Below are 20,470 nucleotides of genomic sequence, written 5' to 3'. Positions count from 1 at the left end.
AGTTGTGGATTGACTGGGATATGCGAAGTACAACACTTCTTGAATCATTATCCATTCTAAATTGGCCAGCCGGTTGCCTTCCTGCGTAAATTTTCATCTTTATGGTATAAAAAACACGGCTATCAACTAATGAAAAAAATTTTATACCGTATTACTCGGCTTATTTGGAATATATTGCCGAAAGCCGCATCTACCCCGAAAAGCCTCCAATATTTCATCAATTGTACAATTTGAGCCTGGTGTATAGCAAGCTTGGTGATTATCTTGAAACATATCATATGGAACTTGATCTGCCCTTCTGTGAGTTATGTTATCAAACCCCAGCACATATCTGCGGTAGTAGGTGCATAAACCAAGGAAGCTCCGAAGCTGATGTATGTCTTTTGGAATGGGCCATCCCTCAACTGCTTTGATCTTTTGTTCGTCTACCGCCAATTCTTCCCCAGAGACAACGTGGCCAAGTTAACGGACTTCTTTCTGGAACATATGGCATTTCTTGGGACTAAGTTTCAATCCAGAACTCCTCAGACGCATGAACACCTCCTCCAGATTTTTCAAGTGATCGTTGAACGATTTTCCGACCACGATTATATCGTCGAGATACACTAGACATGTCTTCCATGAGAGCCCCTTGAGAACCGTCTCCATCAATCTCTCGAAGGTCGGTGGAGCATTACAAAGCCCGAATGGCATAACCGTGAACTGCCACAATCCTGAGCCGATGGTGAAAGCTGTCTTTTCTCGATCTTCTGGGGCCAATTCAACTTGCCAATATCCACTCTTCAAATCCAAAGTCGAGAAAATTGTGGAGCCGGCTAGCGTGTCTAGGGTGACTGGGGAAGACCAGGGGCTGTCAGAAGGTTCGATGACTCCTTCTTTTTCCATATCGCTGACTATCTTCTCTGCCTCTTCTCTCTTGGCAAGAGGGAGTCTTCTAGCTGATTGCCGCATTGGTCGGGCATTCCCAGTGTCGATTCTATGCTGAACCACATTCGTTTTGCCGCCTTTTCCTTCTCCAATATCGAAGATCTCTTGGTACTTCTTGATTAACTCCCTCAGTTTTGATCGGTGAGTTGGTGGTATGTCCTTGGAAGAAATGTCAATCAACTTCTCCAACTCTTTAGGCAAGTTGTTGGCTTGGCTAACAGAACTGCGTAGACTCCGTATCACAGAGGAAATGGACGAACAGTGCCCCAGAATGGTTCCTTTGTTCAAGGTCACGGAAAAGTAGTTGACATTCATGACCCTGACTGGCACAACTTTATCAACACGCAACAGGGTCTTCCCTAGTGCGATTCCTCGTCCAATTTTCTCATCGTGTATCTTGGGCTCGAATATCACCACCTTGCCGCTGCTCGCACTACCGTCCAAGCGAGCCTCAAGGATGGTTTCAGCCCTTTCAGGTACGCACACATCTTCAGCCAACAGGACCCTGATCGATGTCCGCCACCAATTTAGTGCTGCCCAACACCAATTCAATTGGTAGTTATCCAAGTACAGTGGCTGGCTCCCCTGTTGCGGTGCGTAGCTTCCAGCTTGACGGTTCAATTCTTGCCGGTGTTTTGGCAAAGGTTGGCCCAAGAATTGTTCTCGTCGCACCTGTATCTATCAGCATGGTGCAAGGCTTGTTGTTGATGAGGCCGGCTACGAAAACACCTTTGTCTTGTCGTTGGAGAACGGCAACATATGTGTTTTTTACAGGGGCTTGCTGAGTACAGGCCGACGATTGCCCCTTCTCATCGACCCCCTCTAGTTTTCTTGATTTGGCGTCGATTCTTTGAAAGCTGGACGTTTGCTACGCACATGTCCAATTTTCCCACGATTCCAGCATCTCATTTGTTTCCTCTCAGGCAACACTTCTTTCATTACTTTTCTGATGGTGGTCTCAATATCAGCAGGCACTTGTCCATCTTCCTCGATAGCTCGAACTTTGCTCTGGCTCTTGCAGGATTGTTTTGCAGCCTCAAACTCCAAAGCGCTAGCCAGTGCATCTACGAGATGTTTGAGATGAGCTAGCGTCAAGGTCTGCCTCGTTTCTTGGTCGCGAAGTCCATCCAAGAATGCCTGAACTGCTAACCGCTCCATTACATTTTCGGGTGTAGCAGGATATGCCAGACGAACCGATCGAGCTATGTCGGCTTCAAACTCCTGTAGGGATTCTCCTGATTTCTGACAGCGGTTCTTCAGCTGTGAATGGTAAACGTGTTCAAGGTGTGCCTGTCCATACCGTATGAGTTGGTCATAGTCTTCCCGTTCTTGGGCCGTGAGGGTTTGCAAAATATTCGTTGCTTCTCCACGCAACGCCACTGTTAATGCTACCGCCTTTTCTTCTGCATTCCATCCATTTGCTCTGGCTGCATCTTCGAATTGTCGGCGGTAATTTTCCCAGGGAGTTTTTCCGTCGAACTGGGGCGGCTTCATGGAGAGCTTTGCCGGTTCAGAACTGACTTTGACATCTTTCAGTTCCGGAATTGAGTTTTCGGTAACCGTTTCTGTGGGGTGGGCAGAATTAACGATTTGGTTTTGCAACTTGCTAATTGTTTCCTTCATTTTGCTGATTTCTGTCTCAAATCCGTCTTTGATTTCATCTTCGATTTTCTCTCTGATTTTGTCTATCTCTGTCTCTATGGTACCTATTCTTTCTTCGAGTAGACTCGCCATACCACAAAGTTCTTTCTTCAAGCCTTCTGCATTTTCTAGAAGTTTATTCCTTCAAACTATTCGGATTCTCTAGAAATTTATCTTCCAAACTTTTCGAATTTTCCAGAAGCTTCTTCTCCAGGCACTTCGAATTTTGTTGAAGTTCATCTTTAAAACTCTTCAAATTTTCTAGAAATTTATCTTCCAAGCCGGCCCTGACCGATATCTCAGCGAGCAAACGCATGACTCATCGGGAATGCACTCGATAAGCCACCGCGAATAATCTAGGCCAGTGCCGAAATTCCTAGAGAGATCCGGAGCGTTCGTTGACGATATAAAAAGGCTGCTCTTCGTCCCGAGCAGTAGTATGTACTTAGAAAGTGAATCGTGCGTTTAAAGGAAGAAATCTAACTGTGAAGATAAATTAAGCGTTAGTTGCTAAGTGTTGTATATAAATTAGTTGTGATAGTGAAATATTGCTAAAAATAAATTGATTAAGACAGTTGACTCTTTAATTCGTTGCAACTGGTGATCAGAAGTAGATTTTTAAAATAAATTTGTGAACGCTTGGTGGACAGTCTTTGTATTACAGTGAAATTGACTATAAAACTTTCGCACTTTCGCGCAGATAGACTGGTGATTCATTGTGTTTCGCGAAGTGGACTGTACCGGACGACGGAAACATGAACTGATAGACCTTTCTCGCGAAAAATAGATTTGTAAAAATAAAAGTTTCGGACTCCTTTAAATAAGTGGACATATTCAGTTTTGAGTAAAATAGCCAGTAAGAGATAAAATGTGTTCAAGGAAAGTGCGCCTAGTGAACTTGAAAGCCGCCGAATTGAAGCAAGAATTGGAGGAGAGAGAACTAGATTCTTCCGGAAAGAAATCAGTACTCCAGAAGAGACTATGGGATAAATTGATTGAATCAGGAGAAGATCCCGAAACATATTTATTCGAAGTTTCCGGGGGTGATTTGAGTTTGATAATGAGCAAACTCGATGGGCTTCAACAAAATTTGGTAAGCCTTGAGGAGAAGCTTCTGGAAAACTCGAAGAGTTTGGAAGACAAGCTTCTGGAAAATTCGAAAAGTTTGGAAGATAAATTTCTAGAGAATTCGAATAACTTGAAGGAAGAACTTCTAGAGAATGCAGAAGGCTTGAAGAAAGAGCTTTGTAGTGTGGTGAGCCTACTCGAAGAAAGTGACTATGAATTAATGTATATCACACCTAGCAGTTCTACTCATGAAATAGGACATTGATTTTCTCATACATACATATCTTGTTACATACACAAAATCAGTCAAGAGAAATAGCACTACAGTCCCACCTTGAACTCCTCATGCAAGCCTTTGGGTTCTGCAAATAATTTGAGAGAAATTACAAGGCAAAATTCATTAATTTACAATGGATGTAAGATGGTCAATTACCTTTCATTGACCATCGGATGTATTGAATAGCTTCTTTAGTTCAGATGGAATGTGAACTATTTATTGTCTGTAAAAGTATATTAAATTTTGTAAGATATCTGTAATTATGGTAATCTCGCCAGCAAAGCTGTGTCGTCCGCGTAGAGCGCCAATTTGTTAAAGTTGTTCTCCGGCTTGGGCACGTCCGCTGTGTATACCGAGAAGAGATGTGGCAGAAGGACCCTGCTTCCAGTAATCGCATGGTTGAGAGTTCCTGTCCTACTCTGCAGCGGCATTGCCTGTCAGCTAGAAAAGACTCGATTAATCTTACCATTTGTTTAGTGTAGCCAAAGTTGCTCATTTTGTCCAGAAGTCCGTCATGCCAAACTCTGTCGAACGTCTTAGAGACGTCTAAGAAAATCGCTCCGGTGTTGTATCCTCTGACGAGGTTGAAGCTTTCCGTCGCAAAGTCTACTACCCTCAGGGCTTGCAACTCTGTCGAGTGTTTTGATCTCTTATCGAATTGTTCATCTAGTAGGATTCCTAATTGGCTGGTTTGGTACTCATATCTTTTCAGGATGACAGATTCTGCCACTTTGCTTAAGGAAGGAGTTAAGCTGATTGGCCTGTGGTTATCTGGGAATAGGTGGTTTTTCTTTGGCTTCGAGATGTGGATAACCCTCGCCTCTTTGAACGGGTACGGGAAGTGCTGTATTCTGGGTTTAGAATTTACGTGGTAGGACTTTCGTTTCCACCTGTGTCTCTATTTGTTCTACTTCGTCCGTGAACGGAACGTCGTTCTCTCTACACTGCCTTTCGCCACCCATGCCCCTCCCGGGTTGAGTGCCCTGAAGTGAAAACTTCGCCTCACAATTAATTTGCGAGTAAAACTCAATACTGCACTCCATCCACCCCCGCCCTCCGAGCGGTCCTCAACTTACTGACGGGCACTTCAGCAATATTGACATCTGACCTCTTTTGGTCGAAAGTCAGCCTTTAGGTGCTATTCTTTCTGATCGGTTAATTGTTTTATCGTGACTATTCCTAACTGAATTTTTGCATGGAGGCCCCCAAAAACTAACCGGCGCTATTGTTGCTAGCGTCGAGCATTCCTCAGTGAATCTAAGAAAAAGTGAATCGCGGTCGAACTGTTCTGCGTTGAACCTACCATCTGACCTCTTTTGGTCGGAAGTCAGCCTTTAGGTGCTATTCTTTCTGATCGGTTAATTGTTTCATCGTGACTATTCCTAACTGAATTTTTGCATGGGGGCCCCCAAAAACGAACCGGCGGCTATTGTTGCTAACGTCGAGCATTCCTCAGTGAATCTAAGAAAAAGTGAATTGCGGTCGAATCGTTCTGCGTTGAACCTACCTGAAAGAGAGTTTACCTGATTAGTTTATGCTTACCTGAGTCGCCTGATGGCGACTCGCGGGGGTGGTCGTTGATTCTGACTGCCTTTCGAAATATTCCGCAAATGCTTCCGCTTTCTCTTGGTTCGTGTAGACGATTCCTCGCTCGCCGTGTATCGGCAGGCATGGCTTTCGAGGTCCCTTCCTAAGAGTTTTCTGCATCCTCCATGCAGATTGGTCTTCGGTGTTCACTTCTTCTAGACGGGTTGTCCATTGTTGATCTCGGATTGCTTTTATTTCTTCTCGCAGTGTTCTGCCGGCTCTTTGCATACAACTTTTGTCCATTGGTGCGCGTGTCCATTGATATCATCTTTTCAGGCGTTTTCTAATTCTAATGAGCTCCATTGTTTCTGGTGGGAGATGCTCTTGTAAGTTGAAGCGCTGGGTTGGGACTTCCCGTGCGTTTCTTTCCATTGTTTGGGTGATCGCTTGTTGCAGCTGGTGTGTGGCGTTCTCAAAATCAGACAGTGCAAGTGAAAATATGCTTGTTATAATTCATGAGGATATTATGGAATTCAAAAAATACCCGGCATTTGGGTATTATTAATAGGCACTAATTTCATAAAATCACTAAGAGATAAACTTCAATACAATTTAGTCATTTTGGAAAAATATTTAGATTTATTTTCGAGGGTTCTTACATTATGCTCTTTAGCACAGAAGATACTCAATCTCGAGATCAAATATGCCCTCAGTGCCTCTCTTGACAATTGTTCCTTGTGGTGTTCACAACCCACAATATTTTTTGGAGAAAAATTTGACAATTTGCTTGAAATTACTGAAAGGCAATTTCTTGTAAGTTCCATCTCAAAAACACCTGATATTGTGGCTTCAACATCGTGAAGAAAGATAATATTTTTTTGTGATGGAAATGTTAAAAATCCCCTGCTCTTGTTTCTTATGAGGGAATTGAACATCTCATTTCCCTTCCCCAATTTCGAGTCCACACTTTCTCCACATTTGGTGGTGCCTTTTAATTTTTTTTTGCGACATATCCACAGAAATAAGCAAAAGCTTCATCAATATCCGAGAAATCCTCTTCAATTTCGGAGATATTTTTTTCTATTTCAATATTGAATATTTCTCCTTCACTAATATTACTTCCCCTGGGCGGTTTTATCAGAGAATAGAGGGACATCAGGCGGAATATTTTTCCAACTTGAATTGACTCGCGATGAGTATTGCATCCACCTGCAGCTCTCATCATCCCAAAAAATTGCTGAAAATGATAACAACAAAGTTATGTTATGGATATGTGAACAGTATCACCTCCAAATGATCTTGGTTTAATCTAGATGTCATCAAGTATTTGAAACCAAGATTGGATGGATAAATAGGATGAAATAGGTGCGCAAAACCCTTCATAAGTAGAATCTGATAAAAAGAACTCTGTAGGGGAACATTGTTTCCATAAGTCCAAATATATCAAGAATGAATCTAGATCCTCCAATGCATTAAGTTAAAATTTATACTTGTACTTTATCAGGTTTTTTTTAATATCAATCAGATCAGATGAAATATCTTATGAGCAAATGTTTATAGCTCAATAAATCTAAATTATATTGTTAAGTTGAGTTGATATTGGCTATATGAATGTGAGATAAACAGGGTGTTTCAAAATTCAAGACAAATATTTCAAGGGTGTATTCCTAGGTTGAAAATATGAATGAATTTCCCATAAACAAAACAAACGCGAAAAAAAAAACATAAATTTTGAATTCAAAAGGATGAATGAGGATTGCCTGCAAGATTTATGGCCAAAAAAAATCTAACTCAAACATTACCATCAGGTTAGCCATGAAAAAATCTGAAATTTTTACTCCTTGTCTGTTTTGAATTAGCTAACTGTTTTCCAGAAAAGCGACGCTAAATGAAAGGAGAATATTCAAGTAACAAACTAAAATACTAAGTGGCCTCATGACTTTTTATTTGTGACGACCGGTCTCGGTTTATTAAACCATTATCGAGTACTGTAACTTAGTATGACAAATGAGATCTCATATATATAATAATACAGCCATTATGCTCTCTATGTAGGTTGATGAAGACCTGAAGGCAAAATGACTGTATTAATGTATATACAACAACTTTATCATACTACTTTACAGTTTACTAGTGGAAACTAGACAAGAGTTACTTTTTTTATCCTATATTCAATAAATAGATCATCAATCGCGCAACATGCAATGCCTGTAGGTTGTAGGAAGTTGATATTAGGACACAGGTTTATGGGAAAAAAGTCTTATTTTGATCCTAGGAATAAGCCCTTGAAATATTGCAACGCCCTGTATAACTTGCCAAACTAAGTATACGATGCAAATGATACTGGAATATTTCAATATATTTTATTATTATATCATAGCGTACTTATTTCTTACACATTGCTTTTCATTTCCATACCGTCAACTTGAAACTCATATTTGTGATAAACACATCTTCAGAAAATATTAAAATTCCTTTTTTTTTAAATTAAAGGGTGATGATAAATAATACCCAACTAATTATCGATTAAATAATTTAGAAATATAGAAAAACTGAAACATGAGAAATGATGAACAGTTTGATGAAAAGGAATCTTAGTAAAGATCTGAAGATTATTAGAATTTTTTCAAGTTTATAGATTACAAATATTTCTTAAAATAACTACGAATAATATTACTCTGTATATTAAGTTTTATTGGTGTTTAGAAATTAAAAAAATACTATAATTGTGTGATACTTGAACAGTATAAATTAGATTAGTCTCATAACTTCAAATGAAATTTAATTGAAAATGAGAGTATGCTACATCCCAATTTCTTCAAATGGAGATCTTCACTCACCTTGAAAGTGTACTTGGGGATGGTAATGGTAGAATTTTATTTTCCCTCATGTGGTTATTCAATTTTGTGCTTTTAATTTTCATCAATATACAGGAATATATCCAGTCAAGAGTATACCGTTTTCCTGTTTTTTTTACATTGACTCGCCTTACAATAAGTTTTTATCATTTGTTGCTGTGTTACAGGCAGATTTTTGATGAAATTATCAATTTTTTTCGAGTCTATCAGCTGTTTTTTAATATTCACCACAATAGATTCCAGTTGTTGTTTGATTTTATTTTTTTTTGTATAGTGCACTTTTTTTTCTTCGCCTCTTTCACTTTGTTATTGTAGTTGAATTTAGAGCAATAAATACATTTGTTTTTATTGATGGGAATCAAAACTTTACAAGATGTACTCTGAGTGTTGTAAATTTGTTCCTCATTTAGTCTTCTCAAGTAATCCTCTAGATTGTCTACGGTGGTTACAGATTCCATGATATCAACAATTCTATGCATTGCTCGAGCTTGTATGGTATCAGCAGTAAGAACTACTGATCTCTCTAAGTAAGGCATATCGTTTTCTCCAAGTGCCACTTTAGAAAATACAATTTTATTCTCTAACTTATGAAAACTCCAGTAAAGAGGAAGATAAATGAAAATTTTATCATTCTTGATTAAAGAAAAAAGGTTTTTATTGGTTTCGATGGGGTTAGGAATATTCTCTAGTTGAATACTGCTAGAATTTACCAATGGAGTCTGGTGAATCGGGTGGAATACTACAGAATGGACCAGGAAAAACGTTTAGTGGAAGTTCAGGAGCAGTTTCACTGAAAAATGAAAAAAAAATATCAAAATACGTATTTTTATTATAAAAATGACTATCACATCAATTTCACAATAGAACTTGTCTAAAATCTAAATTTTTCATGACGATCTTCTACCACGTATATCCATCAATTTACTTGTCTAAAACATGTTTTACCCTTTGGATCAATACATGATATTTAATTAAATTAATCAAACTATATGAATAATGACACAATCCTTATCAGATATTTGGTATAAGCTTTATCAAATATTCTTTGAAAAAACTGATCACAGAACTAAACATAGGGTTCAATTATTTCGGTTGTTCATGTTTCAAAGTGAGTTTTTTCCACTGGATAATCCAACTGCAAACTGAAAAATAAAAACCAGATATAAAAAAATGAAAATCAATCTTTGAATCTGGGAAAATTTCAGCATCCTTCATCAATAATTTTCAATAGCTCATGTAGTATGATTTCATGACTGACTTCAATATTTTGGTTGGTTCCCGGGTTTTGCTGTTGTCTTCTTTGGTAAACTCCAACGTTTAGACTGCAACTATGACAGTCACCTTCAGCGGCGTTGACGAAGTACTTTCCACGACATATTCATTGAAACTAATTTCAGTATCAACTTTATTCTGTAAGATTCAAGATTACTTCCATCAACACAACTGAATATGACTGTCTCAGTTGCAGTCGAATATTTTTACCAAAAATGAACAGGCAAAGCCAGGAAACTAACTATTACGAAATTAGGCACGATGAGTTAATGCATTCAATTCGATTTTAGAAATATTTCATGCAGATTTCAGTATCGAAGTTACACTAAATCATTAGTTTATCTATTCAAAATTATATCTGGTTTCATTGATTGTCCAGAAATTCTCTCCCCTATAACTTTCAACGTTCCACGGAGGTCCATTAGACAAATAAAGCTATTTATCACACCATATCACTCAACTAACTATGGGTATCATTCTCCATCTCCAACATCTAAAATGTTGAGACTTGAAAATAACTACTTTGATAAAATCAATTTCATCTGTGATGATGAAAATATTTTTAAGAATCTCACTCTTTGCTAATGTAAATGTTTTTCATTACTTTAATTGTCCTTCATTATACACACATAAATGTGTCTATAATAATTATAGTAATATTATAAGTGGTTACAGTACAAGCTTTCTTTGTAATATAATTTATTGTAAACAAAAATTGGGTTTCACCTATGTTTATACAAATGAATAAATTGAGATCCCTGTAAATAAACATGGACAAAAAACTAAAATGGTATTTGTTAAAATTGGTTTTTCCGTTAACCAGCTGTCGTTCCCCTACGAACGGCAGCCCTCAGAAGTCGAAACTTGTGCGAACAGGGATTACCGAAATCTTACCTTTTAACGTGTGATTCTTAGCATGTATACCTAAATATAACCCTTTGTTCGATAACAACTTTTCCATTATTTTTTTTTTTAATTCCTACTGGCATTTCATTATAACCGTCTCAAGAAAGATTCTAAAAGATACACCTCTTTTTGATTATGTTCTCAGAAGAGACCGTATGATACCGAATGATACCGTATTTATTATTTCCATGTGTAAGCAGTACGCTTACACAGATATTGACAAATATGTTAATGAAGTTAATTTTCTGTGATTCAGGCACTTGTAGAAAATGTTCTTCAACTTTACCCCATTCTTCCACTATGACCTTTCATTTATAGAATGATATTAGCACCTATTAGCTCGTATTGAATAATGATGTATTTTTATGAAAGGTATCAAGGGAAAATATGATGTAAAATATTGAACTTATACTTAACTTAACTCCATACATTCGGACAATTTGTGACATATCCATTTTTCAAGATGATTCAATTAAATAATGGTTTCATAAATATCTCTTCTCATATTATGTTATCAATAACTTTCTTTAAAGTCCGTAATGAGCCTTATGTGAAAAATGTAAAAGTACATTGATATGCTTCAGTTGAAACGAAAACAAGAATCTTTTATATTCAAGAGAAATGAATGGCAAAGAGTGTTTGTTTCCAACTGCGAACTTCTGAGGGTCACCGTTAGAGAACAGCCGGTTGAAAAGAACTTTTTTTTTGTAGATAGGTAAAGCTAGAAGAGATTATTTATCATTTCATATATGAATAATTTGATATGTATCATTTTGATAACACCAAGTGTTCTCTCTTGATTTGTATGTGATCACATTTACCTTTGATACCTTATTCAACGGATACTTTCCAACTACAGAAATTATTAGAAAACTGATTCTGGAAATGGTGCATGTTTTCTTGAAATTCGTACAATTAAGTACTTTTCTATAAGTGCACCTTGAAAAAATATACAAATTTTTGATAGGATTTATAGGTAGTGCTGTAGAAACTGACTACTCGCATGCATGATGTTTTGACACCCTTCAAAAGCTTTTTCTCACCAATGAAATGGATGGGAAAATGCTTTGAGCAAATGAAAGCACCATCAGGCAGATATTTCCTGACAGCATCCATCCACTCTTTCCTCTTGTTTTCATCCTATAAATTACAGATTTTGGTCAGATACAATGCACAAATAAAACCATTCAAATCACCAATTGAGAACAAGTAAAGTTATAAGAGCATACTGTTTGGTTGCTTGGAATTCTATATGCTAACAAATACTACAAGTATATATTTAAGAGAACATTAGGTTTCTCATCATACATGAGTAGTCATTTAACCACCCAATAAATTTTTTTTATAGAAGTCCACAGTACAACAGCACCCTCGAGTTCTACAATAATTTTCCACAGGATTTCAAAAATACACAACATTCTGTTAGGATTGGGGAACTATTTGTTTGAATGGAGCCCTACTCAGTCAGTGATTTTCAAACTTAATCTATGATTTAATAATTGTTGATATAGATTTTATTTTTTATTTGTTTTAAATTTTATGCTGATATTCATTTCATGATATTTTAAATGAATGTAAAATTTTATGTAAGTGTAAACTTACTTACTTCTCATAATAATTCTGTAGAAATGCAATAAATCTATCTGCATACTGTAAAATTCATCTGTAAGTGTATCTATGACTCTTATGAGTAGACTTTTCTTGCAACTAGGTATTGAGTTGTATTTGAAAAAAAATGAAAAAAGCATAAGTGAATGTTTATTTTCAATTTGATATTATGATTAAGAAAGTAATGACACTCTAGTAGCAGACAGTGTATTTGAATGGGTGAAGGATTATTCAAAATATGAAGTTTGTTTTTGGTGTAGGCTGATACAAACATAGTTTATCCTTGGTGGATTGACAGTAATCATAAAATGTTTCATTTAACTTTGGCACTGAATACAGATGATTACTCGAATTTTTACACTGTCCACACAAAATACAGAATTGTCCCATTTTACAAAAAGTATCCTTATACACTATATAAAACTATTCCTTATTACTACTGAAAAATGTAACCAAACTAAAATAACTGAGAACTAACGAACGAAAACTATAATAAAAAATACGAACAATGTAAAGATTGGGATGACAAAAAATATCAATTTCAAAATACCAAAAGTTGAAAATTCTTTTTGACAATGACAGGTAATAATTAATTTGACTGACTCAGCGGGGACTCGAACAATTCAGAGTAGCGCCATCTTGGGAAAACTCTCGTAGGTATCTCACAGATGTATCGTTAAAAGCAACAGGTGGTTCCTTCAAAAAGTTCAAAACAAAATCTTAGCGTTGCCAACACCAGGGTTTCTAGGAATCTTAGTTTCTAGGATACGCACATTGTTGCCAAATTGTCTGAGTTATCGCATATTTTAGAAAAAAGTGATCGCCGCGCTCACTTTGCGTGTAACGCAGGGTTAAAATGGTTTGTGGAGAATTGCAAACGCATGTTTATCATCAATTCAAATGGTACTAGAACAGAGACTAGAAAATCAATAACCTCCAAAAAAAATATATTTCATCCAAGTTTTTAATTCCGTAGGAAATAAACTCGTACTTCTGACAGTTATTCCAATGAGTTTAGTTGGCAACGATGGCCGTTAGGAAACGGGTTCAATGATGGAGGTAGATAGTGGATACCAGAACAATGGATGTTATATACTTGTGTAAATGTGGTCATTGTTTGCTTACGGAAATTGATCGGATCGTGAAGTATCACGTAATGTCAAGACATTGACATTTCACGATTCGGAATTTCAAATTTGTATTCAGCCTATCATCAATTTCAAGTTTTAAGTGTTTTAGTTATAGATAGATAGATATATTTATTTGATTACGATATATATATATATATATATATATATATATATATATATATATATATATATATATATATATATATATATATATATATATATATAAATAAAAATGTTTTTAACATCATCACATAGTCATGGGAATATGAAAAGTTCGTAATTGTACTTCTCCTTGTGACCACCTCCACTCCCCTAAAATCAGTAAACAGTAGTAGTTCGATATGCAGTATCGTCATCCTTTCGGATGATCAGAAACGATACCCTAGGATTATCCGAAAGGAATAATGAGTGACCGGAGTATGGGCCCCACTCAGTTCACAGAAGCCCCGATTACCCCCCGATTACCGATTGAAAGAAACTTCAATGAATTGTCGTTACGGCTTGTTTCACTATCGTGTCTCTGGAAGATACCATTATATCTTCATTTACGGTTCAACCCATCTTTCATGGAGTTATGAAACCCCATTGGGAACCGAAAATCTAATAATATGTCTTTATTGAACCGGATATCTTTTTTAAGAAAGATTTTGACATCTAATTACAGCATTCAGAAGACTTCATTTTACATGTTAAGATTATGATATATTCCTGAACAGTCTACATCGATGTAAATGTGGATTTAATGATTGTTAATCATTCTGTCATTCTGTAACTAGATTTGCCCATTCGAAAAGGCTGCTGTTTCTAATCGCTAGTAGAAATTAACTGCTAGTGGAAATTGATGTTGGCTACCGGCAACACTGGAATGTCCAGTATTTGAGTATTTCACATACGCCCAAGTACAGTTACTTTTATAAGTAAGTAGGTATTATGTTTAAAATCCATAAACTTGTGTTTCAATATTATTGATATTTGATAATCACCTCAACCAAGGGATATGTCAGCAATTTACTTAGCGAGCTTCCATTTTTAGATACCTATTAAAGGAAACAAATTACCAGAAAATGGAAGATAATACAACCGACATAGTTCTTAAACAACTTACATCTCACAAGTGCACTTTTTGTGGTGGTTGGTTGTCAATTCCACCAGTAATGACGGTTTCTGATGATGGTAGTGGTGGTACAGGACAACAGTGTGGAAGATGTAAACACATCAAATGCAGGGTAGCTACAAGAAACACAATTTTTGAGAATGTGGCCAAGCATTTACAATTTTCTTGTATTCATGAAAACTGCCAAGAAAATATTCCATGGAGAGAAGTGGATTCACATGAAAAAAGATGCCCTCACAGAAGATTCAAATGCCCTGTTTACTATGAAGATTGTGAAGAACATATCGAAATTAGTCACTTCAAAAGTCACATGCAGATGATGCATAAGAAAAATATATATTACGAGAAAATAGTTGTGGAGATGATCAATACAGTTTCAACACAAGTGTGTTTACTAATTGTCCATAGTTTACAGTTTCTTATTTTATTCTCTGAAGACCAAATTTGTGCTACATCATTACAATCCATTAATAACAATTTTCATTATCATTTGAGGTTCAGCAGTTTTGTTAAACCATCTATTTCTCTCTCGTATGAAAATATATCCATCAATGAATATCATGAACGAGAAAGCTGTTTTAAATGTTTGAAGAAACAATGTGCTTTGAGGATTCATCCATATGCCAAAAATATTACAGATGACAGTGATAATAGAAACAAAAAACATATAATCAATTTCAATTGGAAAAATGTTAGTTCAATAGTTGGAAATCACATATTAGTTACTTTGAAAGTAACCCCCACAACTAACCAGGAGTTATTTCCAGAAGAACTGGAAGCTGCTGATAATAACGAACACATTAAAAAAACCCTTGAATGCCCAATATGCACAAAATATATGACAAAGGAAATTTATTCATGTGAAATTGGTCATCTTCTCTGTAACGAATGCAAATCCAAAGTGACCCTTTGCCCATCATGCCAAGCACCTATTGGTTGTGCCAGAAATTATGCCCTTGAATCTATGGCAGAGAATGTAAATATTCCATGCAAAAATGATAATAAGGGATGTGTCTTTGTTGGAAAGTTACACATGCTTTCAAGACATGAAGACAATTGTTCCTACAATGCACAGTAATATTGATAACCTTAGGATCAGCAGGTATGGTGGAAGTATATTCCACATTTCGGATTTTCAAGAATAAAATCTACTTATATATTGTTAAGAGTGTTGACATTTATGTACCTATCCATAATTTGTAGTTGATTTATATTCATCAGTCCATCTCGAAAAGTAAAAATAATTTTTACTTTTCGAGTAAATCAGAAATAGGAACACTACAAATTTTAGGAACTTTTTTCAGAAAATAACATAATATACTGGTGTGTTACCTATTATGCTAGTGAAAGTTTTCTGCTTTTGAAAAAATTGAATATTTTTGTTTTTGCAAAATCTGAAATGTCCTCACTATAATGCATTAGTTATGATTTCTCACATTTTGAAATAAATAATTTCTACTTTCACTGTATAGGGCTGAGGAAATAATTCAAATATTAGTAACCTGTAATGGCCCGAGGATACTGATAACTATAAGGGAATTTCACTAGAACTCTCAAAAGCAGGTAAAATGTTGTGTTTATCAGTTTTCCTGTGCTATTTGTCAGAACATGATTTGGAAACTTTTGTTTTTATTTTTGCAGGTTATGTACAAAAAAATAGTTTTTGATTTTTTTCTATACTTTCTGAATTTGAAAAATATTTAGTACTGTAGCGATACTTCCCAATAATACGATACTAATGTCAATGAGCCATTAACGTGTTTTGCTAACTCCATATAATACATATATGAAGTTAGATTTATCTATATTTGATACTAATGGAAATTTGTTTTAGGGTTTACTTGGGGCCTGTGAAAGAAATATAGTTACAGAAAATTATTACTAGATTCATTTCACTTTACAACTTTATTATGGTAGATAATCTGTTACCGATTTTGTTAGATTCAAGTAGTACTTACTTTAGTTTTAATTTTGTTGATAGACTAACCATTTTTACTTTTTTTAAGTTTGTTATGAAAAATATGTAAGTTTTATTTCAATTTTTAATTTTGATCTGAAATACTTCACAACTTTATTGTGGTAGATAATATGTTATTGATTTTGTTAGATTTAAGTAGTACTTACCTTATTTGTAACTTTGTTGGTAGACTAACCGTTTTTATTTTTTTTAAGTTTGTTTTGAGAAACAAAAGTTTTATTTCTATTTTCAACATAGATCTGAAATGCGTCACAACTCTATTATGGTAGATAATATGTTACTGTTTCTGTTAGATATATGTAGTTCTTACCTTAATTTCAATTTTGTTGATAAACTAAACATTTTTTACTTTTTGAAGTTTGTTTTAGAAAATATTTTTATTTTTAACATAGATCCGATATACTTCATAACTCTGTTGTGGTAAGTAATATGTTACTGTTTTTATTAGATTTAAGTAGTACTTACCTTAATTTCAATTTTGTTGATAGACACCATTTTTACTTTATTTAAGTTTGTTGTGACAGATATAAGTTTTTTTTATTTTAACATAGATCTGAAATACTTTACAACTCTTTTATGGTATATAATATGTTACTGTTTTTGTTAGATTTACGTAGTACTTACTTGAATTTTAATTTTGTTGGTTGGATTAACCATTTTTACTTTTTTTGAGTTTGTTGTGAGAAATATGTAAGTTTTATTTGTTTTTAACATAGATCTGAGATACTTTACAACTCTATTATGGTAGATAATCTGTTAATGTTTTTGTTAGATTCAGGTAGTACTTACCTTAATTTGAATTTTGTTGGTAGACTAACAATTTTTACCTTTTTTTAAGTTTGTTTTTATTTTTCATAGTTTTAGATTCAAGACAGTACAGTTCAAAATTCACTTTCCATGTGTAGTGTACAAAAAAAATTTGAATAAAATAATATTTAACAGTTAGCAATTTTCATTATTGTGTGTGTTGCTATAAAATATATTGAAAAAGTAAACTTAGACATATCCAAATCCGAATAGCATTTTTACTTTCACAATAAAGATAATTATTTCACCAAAAGTAAAATTTAAAAACGAAAAAAGTTGATTAAGAGTAATACGAGTGATTTCCTTTCGCATCCAATCAACTGAAAGTGTAGTTGTTGAAAAAATTAGTTAATATGTTGTATGACTTATATAAACTTGTAGGAATATTGAAAAAACTCATCCAAGGCGTAAGCAATATTTGCATTATAAGAACCATAATTCCATTATTGTTTTTGGACTAATAACGCCCAAAAACACTAAAGACTTTATTATGAAAACTACACGCTTAGAGGCTCATGTTATGGATGGAATATTCGTAAAAACTTGATATATCAAAGAAGTAATTAAACTATCAGATATACATGAATCTTTCACGACAGGATGTGGAAACCAGTCGATTTCACAAATAAATGATAGACATACTATCAAAATGTTCGTCTTCAGCAGAATGTTTAATGTTTCATTTAATATTAAGCTGAATGGATTTTAGATGACAAATCTTGAAGATGCTCAAGTTCTCTAATCAACAATCGATCTTGTTTTATTGTTGGTGTATCAAAAACAACTCTCTTCTCGAATACATTTCCAAAGTTTGATGGTCATAGTATTTCTATTCGATTGAAAAAAATCGAAACTGTTCAGAATAAATTTACCAGGTAGATCATTTAAAAGATTCAAATTTGGCACTTATTGAAATATTGGCATAACTATTTTTTTTTCTCAAGTTTGCATCTAAAACTTCGGTGTATGATTTATATATTTTTATAAACAGATTTTGATTGTAGTTATTTTCTGTCTTCCTTATTTCAAAGTTTCTCACATTTTTTGTTGAACAACATACAAGTAGAGAGTATAAAAAAGGATTTGGCTTTCTACTTCTCCATCTTTAGGTAAAAAAATGTGGGAAACTGACAAAGAAAGGAAAAAAGCAAATCATTCTAAAATAAACTCTCTTATGGGATATTTTTTCCAGTTTGTGTCTGAAAGTAACTTTTTTGCATGATCTACACATATTTGTAGAGTTTATTTTGGAATTGACTTTTTTTGTGGAAGATTCCCATATTTTTTGTATGAAGATGGGAAGTAGAAAGCCAAAACCTTCCTTTCCCAAAAAATTAATCTGCCCTAAAAATATAACCCTTTGAATTTAATCAAAAAGGGTGTTTTTTGAAAAACTAATACCTCCTAAAAATTTAACCTTTTCAATTTAAATCTTCAATCTCTTGAAAGATGAAAACTCATCTTGAACTCTAGATTCTTCACATATTTTTCCCAGTAAGTATTCTGAACTTTTAGGAAAGTTGTATTTCTATAAAACTAACTAGAAATATATAACCTTTTCCCACAGCCATATATTACACTAGTGCTCTGATGAACAGAATACTAAGACTTGCAAATGAATATCACTGAGGCATAGGCATATTTGGAACGGTATTATATATAATCTTTTAAAAAGCAATTGTTTGAATTACAATGGTCTAAATTAAATGATAGTACAGCAATACCCTATGAATTTGTTTAGATATTTATTAAATATAAAAATGTAGGTATGTTTGAAATTGTAAATTGGGTTTTCCTTTGAAAAAATATATGTTATATCTTGGGATAAAGTACGTGCGTTGAAACTCATTTTAGGAAAACCAAGAGAGTACCGTAAATCGCGCATTTTGTGTAAAAGCCGTGATAGAATACAAAAGCTATAGAAAATTGGCCCCTTGCACAATTTAAAAACGTTAAATTGGTTGATCTGTAGGAAACGTTAGAATAAGGTATAGGTGAAATATTTCATATGAAAATACTAAAAATAGGGTAAAGACCCCAATAGTTTGCACTGATCCTGTTATTGGCATACCTACCGATATTTGACTGCATTTTATAAAGTTTTCTTCATGATACAGACTATATTTGAATTAAATCATAAAGATGGCGCTATTTCCACATTGTAGAGATGTGTTGTGATTGGCCGACCTGTGATTTTGTCACAGTGACTAACTTGTCACGGGAGTGACCAGTTCCGACGAACTAAAAGTTGACGTGATTTTCAGTCACAGTTCCGACTCCGACTCGAAACGACTGGGGACGAACGTGCATGATGATCGTGATCGTGTATTTCGTCAGAGTCGGAGTAGGAACCATTGATTACCAGTTTCCAGTTTCATTTGCTTTATCGCTACGATCAAAAGCTCACTGTAATCACAGTAACATTTCTGCCTAGCCGTTATGAAGGTGACTCCTATTGAATTTTTATTTGAAATTATATTTTAAATAAAACATTTTTTCAACTGAAAATAAACTTTACTCTTATAAATTCGGAAAATAACAAAAATAAAATAAAACAATATTCAGTGTATAGTAAAAAAAACTTTGGTAATAAAATGAGATCAAATGTTTCTCTTGCGATTTGCAAAATGTCAAGATTCAATTTACATTGAGAAAAACAAGTTTTTGAACTTTTTCAGAACTTAAACGTGCTCGTCTATCAGAAAGAATCTGCCCTGTTTTTGAAAAAATTCTTTCACTTGGAACAGATGTCGCCACTGAACCAAATTTTTCGACAACTACTTGTGATAAATATGGGTAGTTATATGCATGTTCTTTCCACCATATTAACGGGTCTTTATTTCTCTCTAGAAGACCATCTTCTAAATATCGTTGAACCTCGATTATCGCTCTAGAAGTAGAAGTTCCTGCTGGTTGTAGTCCACTAACTTTGGAGTCAAAATGGCTCCAGATTGTGATAGGATAAATATGTGAATGGCTCACACATTTAATCTTTGATTGCAAATTATGAAAAGTCTCTTCCATGAGAGCCGGTTCTGTCCTAGGTGGTTCGGCTACCACTTTTTGAAGTCTTGGACCTTGGTTTTCATTCATCTCTACGTTTACCAGCGGGTGTAGTCTCACCATGTGCCTTTTTAAATTACTAGTTGAAGTTTTGTAACTAAGAATGTGGTTACATAAATTACATTTGGCCTTTTCTTCACTTTCTGCTGAGAAAAAATTCCATAACATTGATTTTTTCCTCATCTCCATTCTGTAATGTATATGGAAGAACAAATGCAAATTGTTTAAATTTTTCAAATATCAATTGCAATATTTCAAACCAGCTTCTACTGTGAGAATTGTTATTGTTTGAAT

General features: G+C 34.7%; 2 long non-coding RNA genes across 3 annotated transcripts; one reads left to right on the top strand and one right to left on the bottom strand.

Annotated features, from left to right (window-relative positions):
- Positions 1-9,109: 9,109 nt before the first annotated feature.
- Positions 9,110-12,581, bottom strand: LOC141482660 (uncharacterized). The gene is made up of 2 exons (XR_012465646.1): positions 12,083-12,581; positions 9,110-11,616 (listed from the first exon to the last, which is right to left on the bottom strand). It is a non-coding gene; the product is annotated as an uncharacterized lncRNA (long non-coding RNA).
- A 1,317-nt stretch (positions 12,582-13,898) lies between these two features.
- On the top strand, positions 13,899-17,251 carry LOC141482659 (uncharacterized). 2 transcript variants are annotated; one of them, XR_012465644.1, is made up of 2 exons: positions 13,899-14,131; positions 14,248-17,251. It is a non-coding gene; the product is annotated as an uncharacterized lncRNA (long non-coding RNA). The 2 variants fall into 2 exon arrangements; XR_012465645.1 differs by having other exon boundaries at positions 14,085-14,135.
- Positions 17,252-20,470: the final 3,219 nt, after the last annotated feature.

This window comes from Leptinotarsa decemlineata, unplaced genomic scaffold (genome assembly GCF_025532065.1).
Source record: "Leptinotarsa decemlineata unplaced genomic scaffold, Ldec_3_MD MMD2_tig00001719_RagTag_RagTag, whole genome shotgun sequence".
Taxonomy (NCBI): domain Eukaryota; kingdom Metazoa; phylum Arthropoda; class Insecta; order Coleoptera; family Chrysomelidae; genus Leptinotarsa; species Leptinotarsa decemlineata.
The sequence above is the reverse complement of the archived record's forward strand: the minus strand, read 5'-3'. Positions and strand labels throughout refer to the sequence as shown.